Raw genomic sequence first — 7,872 nt, 5'->3', positions numbered from 1 at the left:
ACAGTTGAGTTCGAATTTTGGCATGTATCGGACCGTAACTTCATTGATTATGGCTCCTGATTGTACGAAAAAGTGTCTTTAGCTTGGCGACACTCTATAGTTCACAATTTTTGTCTGATTTTAAAATGTATGTTTATAACCCAAAGATTTCGGTTCATTATACGCACACATTTTCATGTGGACGTATATTGTCGTCGCCCCAGTCCGTCCGGACGTCCACAATTGTTTGTGAACACTGTAGAGGTCACAATTTTTATCCGATTTAGTTTAAACTTGAAATGTATGTTTATAACCCACAGATCTCGGTTCCTTTCGATATTCGCGCATATAGGACCACAACTTCCTGAATTATGGCCCCTGATTGTACGAAAAATCTCGTTTTTAGCTTGTGGTCCCTCTAGAGGTCTCAATTATTATCAGATTTAAAAAAAAGCGTTCAAATATATCACCGTTACACAGTAATGTTGTCTGAGGTTGAGTTTCATGAAAATCGGACCAAAATTGTCAGACAAAATGGCCGCCCCTCGTATCCAAATAGTGTAAACATCTGGTATATCAAAGTTGTGGACCCTCTAGAGGCCACATTGTTGATCCGATTTTGATGAAACTTGAAATGCAAGTTTATAACCCAAAGATCTTGGTTCCTTTCAATATTCGCGCATATTGAATCGTAACTTCCAGAATTATTATTCGATTTAAAAACAACGTTCAAATATATCACCGTTACACCATAATGTTTGTTGACTTCGAATTTCGTGAAAATCGAGCCAAAACTGCTGGACAAAATGGCCGCCCCTCGTACGCAAATGTGTAAACATCTGGTAAATCAAGGTTGTGGAACCTCTAGAGGTAATAATTTTGATCCGATTTTAATGAAAGTTGAAATACTATTTATATCCAAAGATCTTGGTTCCTTTCGATATTCGCGCGTATCGGATTGTATCTTCCTGAATTATGGCCCTTGAATGTACAAAAATCGCGTTTTACCTTGTAGTCCCTCTAGAGGTCACAATTATTATTCGATTTAAATATACGTTCGAATATATCACCGTTACACCGTAACTTCCTGGATTATGGCTCCTGATCGTTTGAAAAATCGCATTTTTAGCATGCGGATTCTCTAGACTAGAGGTCACAATTTTTTTTCTGATTTTAAAAACCGTTTAAATATATCACCATTCCACCATAATGAAGGTTGAATTCGAATTTCGGGAAAATCGAAATGAAACTGCCCGACAAAATGGCTGCACTTTGTACGCAAATTTTGTAAAATTATTCTACGAAGGTTGTGGACCCTCTAGAGGTCACAATTTTTTATCCGATTTTGATGAAACTTAAAACATATCTTTATATCCCAAAGATCTCAGTCCCTTTTGATATTTTGGCATTTCAAACCATAACTTGCTGGATTATTGCCCCTGATTGTACAAAAAATCCTGTTTGTTTTTAGCCTGTTCTCTATCCATCTCTTGCAAAATGTGGGCGTATCCTGCTTGACAGCCGCTGGTTTTGATATTGGCGCATGTCGGACCGTAACTTTAGGGGATTATGCCCTCAGATTGGATTCTTTAGAGTCCCAATTTTGATAAAACTTAAAATATAAGTCTATATCTCTTTTGATTGTGGCGCATGTCAGATTATAACATCCTGGATTATGGCGCCTTATATTGTAAGAAAATCGCTTGTTTTTAGCTTGTTCTCTGTCCATCTCTTGCAAAATGTGGGCGTATCTTGCATGGCAATCGCTTTTTTATAGTTAAAACCAACATGGTTATGGGCTCTGAAAAGAAACCCTATATATTATCAATACTAATTATTGAAAATCCAATCAGCCCCCTCTCATATTTAGTTTTATAAACGTTTTGAAATCAAATTACTACAAACCTTTGCAAACATTCAACCATTTTTTTCATTAACCTTCTCCGTGTTTTATCTCTGTACTGTGATCCTGTTGGTAAAGAAAATACTTATTTGAATTTTCTTGCTTTTCACCGCTGGGCATGAATGCTTAATTTTACCATACATAAAACAAAAGCAAAACCTTATGTGGCATAGTTTGTTTTTCGTAAGTAACCATCTGAAACCTGCTCATTTTACATCTAAGCCCCATGCATGGTCAGTGGCCTGCAGAGGATTGGTAATGCCAAGAGTCAACGCCTTGACCGTTTGCCCCCCCCCCCCCCCAAGACTAGAGTATCGGCCTGATATGGAAAAACATGAAATAAACTTTTATTTACACAAATAAAAAAGGGCAGCAATACAGATTAACAAAAATCATATCAATCTGGAGCGACACCTCTGTACGTTTATCAAATATCGTATCTGTTCGTGAGCAGTAACCTTGTATGTTTATCAAAATATCCTATCAGTGCAGGAGCAATAGCTCAATCAACCAAGAAATATTCTCTGAAGAGTGGAAGTGTAAGTACGATAGAGTTCACTTATCAGTAAACAATAAAGTAAATCCTATTACATTTCATTTAGGATGGGGACGACGAATTATTTGTGCATTATTAGATATGTAGCCTACATGACTTTCTGAAAAATCAACTTCTGGATATCAAATACTGGTATATATTATGCACATACCACATTTGTTTTGAAACCAGAATAGTGTTTCATCTTTACAACACACTATTATGAAGCCTACTTCTTTACTGTGGAACAGTAAGGGGCATCATCCCTAAAGTAAAGACCATGTTGGCATGTATCTGTGTTTGGGTTAATCCTTTCAGTTACAGGTACTTGATGACTGTCCTATAACCAGTTTTGTCTATTTCTGGTGATTTCAATGGGTAGGTTCACAAGATGGTCTGGTACGAAGACAATAATGACACCAGTACTACGGTTGCGGTTCTTATGTCTATGGTTCATTCTATGATTGTACTTATTCATGGCAAAAGTTTGTTTCAACCCAATTGATCTATCCTTTTCAGGGTTAGACGTTTTCAGCCAGCCCTTGTATAGTCCGATCCTTAATGTAAATTTGTCGGCTTTTCGGGTAGAAATAGTGGAACAAGCTTTATTTTGTAGGCTTGGGTGTTTGATGACAAAAAAATGAAATACTTGCTAAGAAGCCCTCGTGGCATAAATTATGTTATCAACTGACTTCCAAGCTGGATATGGAACGAGCACCTGGAAAGGTGATGGCAGTGATGTCATAGATGACGGGTCACGTCGTCTTTTAAGTGGTGATATATACTCTTTAAAAAAGTAGGGGATATTCAGATGTTCACAGATGAAGAACTTATCGCCTCAACAGAACCACCGAGCTGCACATGCGACACGCAATAACGCCATACACGTGGGAGGGGTTCATTGTCAAATTTGACACTTCAAGGAAGTTTATCTTATCCATGTTTGCTTTCCTATCGGTTCTTGCATAAGATTTACTGTTTAGCATATCTTTGCTTTAGCGTGTTAAGTTTAATTTGCAATGAGACGTCTTCAACATGATGAACGTCTGCGTGTTATTGGCAGGCTTCAAATGGGTTCTACACAGCGAGCAGTAGCCAACATGCTTAATGTGTCACAGTCTGTGATCAGCAGACTGTGGAACCGATACCAACAAACACACAATGCTGATGATAGACCTCTTTCAAGTCGTCCTTGAGCCACTACACAAGCCCAGGATCGATACATTCGTACACAGGACAAACGGCCAATCAGTTTTCTATAAACTTTACTCTGGATTTCACCGATAGGCGTGCTCGCGTTTGGAGGCGTGTAAATGAGCGTCATGCTAACGTTAACGTCTGACAGCATAACGGATTCGGGCGTGGGTCTGTTATGGTGTGGGGAGGAATCACCATGACTGGCAGAACAGACTTGCATATTGTTCAAGGAAGGGTCACTGGTGTGTACTACCGTGACCACATCCTGGCACCGATAGTTCTGCCCTTTGCTCAAAATGCACGTTTCATCTTTCAAGTTGATAATGCGCGCGCCCACCGCGCTCGTGTCCTGCATGCCTACCTCCAGCGTCACCATATTGTCCATATGCCTTGACCAGCCACGAGTCCTGACCTTTCCCCTATAGAACATGTCTGGGACATGATCGGGAGACGTGTTCGTCGACGTTAACGTCAACCGACAACACTGCAAGAATTGGTCGTGGCACTGCAAGAGGAGTGTGTCAGATTGCCCCAAATCGTGACTAGACGGTTGATTCGTAGCATGCCACGACGAATTGCTGAATGTCTGAGGATTGGTGGAGCAATTATTCATTATTAAGACAAAAATCAAAACGTCCATTTTCACGTTTGGCAGTGTATCTCTTTGCGAGTGAAATGGGGCCGTCAGATAAGCCGCCCATATGAACTGTTTTTGTTCATGTGTAGGCAATTGGCCTGTTATTAACATACATTGGTTACCTCTAATAAAAACAGCAGTGCATTTATGCAGTTTTGTATTGTTTCTGAATATCCCTTACATTTTTTGAAGAATATAGTTTGTTATTCCATCGCAACAGCATTCCCCTGAACCACTCATTCCACCCAGCTTTGCGTCAGTTGATAATATAATCTACGCCACGACGGTTTGTTATAGCAAGTATTACTATTTCATTTGCAGTCCTTGTTTTTATTTCTTTGTATACTGCTTTGTATTTAATATCATATATTTGTCTCCACTCCCGCCCCGGTGTGGTGGGGATTTGCGCACGATCTCGGTTGTGGCTTCTCCCTTGTCGGTGCGTGTTTATTTCTGTTCTACTTTTTAAATTTATTAATTACCTTTTCAAAAGTTGTAAATATCACATTTTTAACCATCGTTAATTTTGTATCTATAACTGACAGACAACATAAATTGAATCTGCGCCCCCGGAAACATATATTGATACAAAACAAGACTACTTAATCAAAATCAGCACATCGCCCCATTTTCCCACCACACATATCAGCCATATTAGAAATATGCTAAATATGTGAACATGTGATCTTTTTACACAGTTGTAAACGGCAGAAATGGAATCTGCGCCCCCCACAAAATATATATTAACCCCGAAGACGACTACTTAACCATGCATTATGCAAGAGCTAAATCTGCCTATTGCATTTCTTTCTATAGGCCTGAAATGTTATCAAAATTATTAATTAGACATTAATTAACATATCCAGACCATAATCAACTCTCGATGTCATCACTAGCCTCGATATTTACAGGATTAAGATCAGATTTGCTGCTCAACTTTCATTCATGATTAAATCATGAAATGGATAATCGAGACTATGTTTTTTTTATCGTACCAACTTTAGTAATGATGATCGAGGCTAGGCCGAAAATTCAATCGCTAAATTCTCGATTCGAATCAGCAAATTCCCTTTACATTATCTAGTTTTTAACTATTATAGTGAGAACTGCCAGCTCTATATCTAATCTCCCATAATGTATCTTTAATCAATATCAGCACATCGTCACATTTTCCCGCCCAAAAATGGCCGCCAACTTCGAAATATGCAAATAGCTCAACATGTGATAATGTTACACAGAAATGGAATCTGTGCCCCTGAAAACAAATATTGACACTAAAAACGACTACGTAATCAATATCAGCATATCGTCCCATTTTCCCGCCAAAAATGGCCGCAATCTTGAAAATATGCAAAATAGGTGAACATGTGTACATTTTACACAGTTTTTACCGGAAGAAATGGAATCTTAGCCCTTAAAATATATATATTGACACCAAACACTACTACTTAATCAAAAGCAGCACATCGTCCGGATTTCCCGCCAAAAATGATCGCCATCTATCTTCGTGAAGTGATAGGAAAAGAAAACTGAAATATATTCAGGACCCCTGCTAATATTAATAGATTGTCAAATCACCGTTGAAATGTCGATAACATTATAAATACGGTAAAAATAAAATAATAAGTTAAAATATTATCGCAAAATGGCTACCCTCAAATAATAGCATCGATTACTACGAAGACCTACACCAATATGGAAGTATAACGTTGCCAATATTATTTCATTGTTCACGGTGCAAACTGCAAATGTCAGTAGTTCAAAATACGTATTTTAGTTTTACAATTTGGAATTTCCATTGCTCAACAATACCAATGCCACGGTGTTAAAATACAGAATACACTTTTCAATAATACAAAATACAGTATAATAGCTATTTTGCACATTACACTTCTGCATTCTGCATTTTGCATAATAGACACATGCATAATAGAACCTTGCATAGTAGAACATATACCTTATATGGGATCTACGACGACCGTCATTTGCATACGGAAAAAAGTCCGGACTATGACGGAAATTAATGATTTACGCGATAAAGCCATAAGGTCGCCTGGATACGAAATGAAGTTAGCACATATTCCTAGCACCAATAAAAACCTAGATATAATTATCACGAAGATAATTGTTACCTTTATATTAGAAAACGACATATTAATGCAAAGTATATATGTAATAGACCCCCCCCCCCCATGAAAAAAAAATATACTATTACCGTAAACATACCAAAATATCGCACACTAGGCTAACTGAGCACGCAAAAAAGGGGCACGTCCACGCTGCATGGAATCAAGGGATGAATAAACTACTAGAATACAAATTTTCAAAAGCTTCCTAACCTGGCTTTTAGAGAAATATCACCGTAAACATACTAAAACCATGGGGGGATCGGGTTAGGGTAGCCTCACTGCGCACGCAATAACTTAGAAAATAGCTTTGGTGGCTCCAAGATCTTTATTTCACCAAATCAACAGATGGATAAGATATGAACAGGCCAATTTTCATTTAATTTCTATTTTGGCGTATCGAGTTATACCACCGCAAAGTTTCTAGCACCTGGATTCGAGGCGGGGTTCGCGGGTGCAATTATAAACAAGGGGTACGTCCACTAAAAAGCACTCCAAACAGGCCTTGGTGGCAACATGTTTTGTATTTCACAGAGTCAAGGGATGAATAAACTACGAGAATACAAAAATCCAGAAGCCTCCTATGCTGGCTTTTGGAGATATATTACCATAAACGTACTAAATATGTGGGGAATTGAGTTAGGGTAGGCTCACTGTGCACACAATAACTAATAAACTAGCTTTGGTGGCTCCAAGATCTTTATTTCAGCAAATTTATTTGGGGGAGGGGGGGGGTCTATTACATATTATTATATACTTTGCATTAATATGTCTTAAAATGTTATTTTCGGGATAATTATATATATCTAGGGTTTTATTGGCGCTAGGAATATGTGTGCTAACTTCATTTCGAATCCGCGTGCTGGAATACGGGTGAGAGATTCCGCTCGGTTACTATAAGATTCTTTAACCTTACCCCAAAAAAGGGTTTTAGAGACCTGTCAATTTAATAAGATATTCAATTTAATTTTTTAACAAGAAATTGATTCACTTGAAATATCTGGTTTTTTTACCGATGAGAACAAATAAGAATAGTCTCGTTAAACCAGACTATTATCTTTCAGAATCCTCCAATCGTCGAACTGATTACATTATAGAGCCTGGACGTTGAAGACTAACAAAATCGAGTACTGTCCCCTACTAATGACCTCGGCCTTATGGCTTTATCGCGTAAATCATTAATTTCCGTCATAGTCCGGATTTTTTTCCGTATGCAAATGATGTACATCCCATATAAGGTATATGTTCTACTATGCAAGGTTCTATTATGCATGTGTCTATTATGCAAAATGCAGAATGCAGAAGTGTAATGTGCAAAAAGCTATTATACTGTATTTTGTATTATTGAAAAGTGTATTCTGTATTTTAACACTGTGACATTGGTATTGTTGAGCAATGGAAATTGTAAATTGTAAAACTAAAATACGTACTGTGAATTACTGACATTTGCAGTTTGCACCGTGAACAATGAAATAATATTGGCAACGTTATCCTT

The sequence above is a fragment of the Patella vulgata genome, chromosome 8 (assembly GCF_932274485.2).
Source record: "Patella vulgata chromosome 8, xgPatVulg1.2, whole genome shotgun sequence".
Taxonomy (NCBI): Eukaryota; Metazoa; Mollusca; class Gastropoda; family Patellidae; genus Patella; species Patella vulgata.
The sequence above is the reverse complement of the archived record's forward strand: the minus strand, read 5'-3'. Positions refer to the sequence as shown.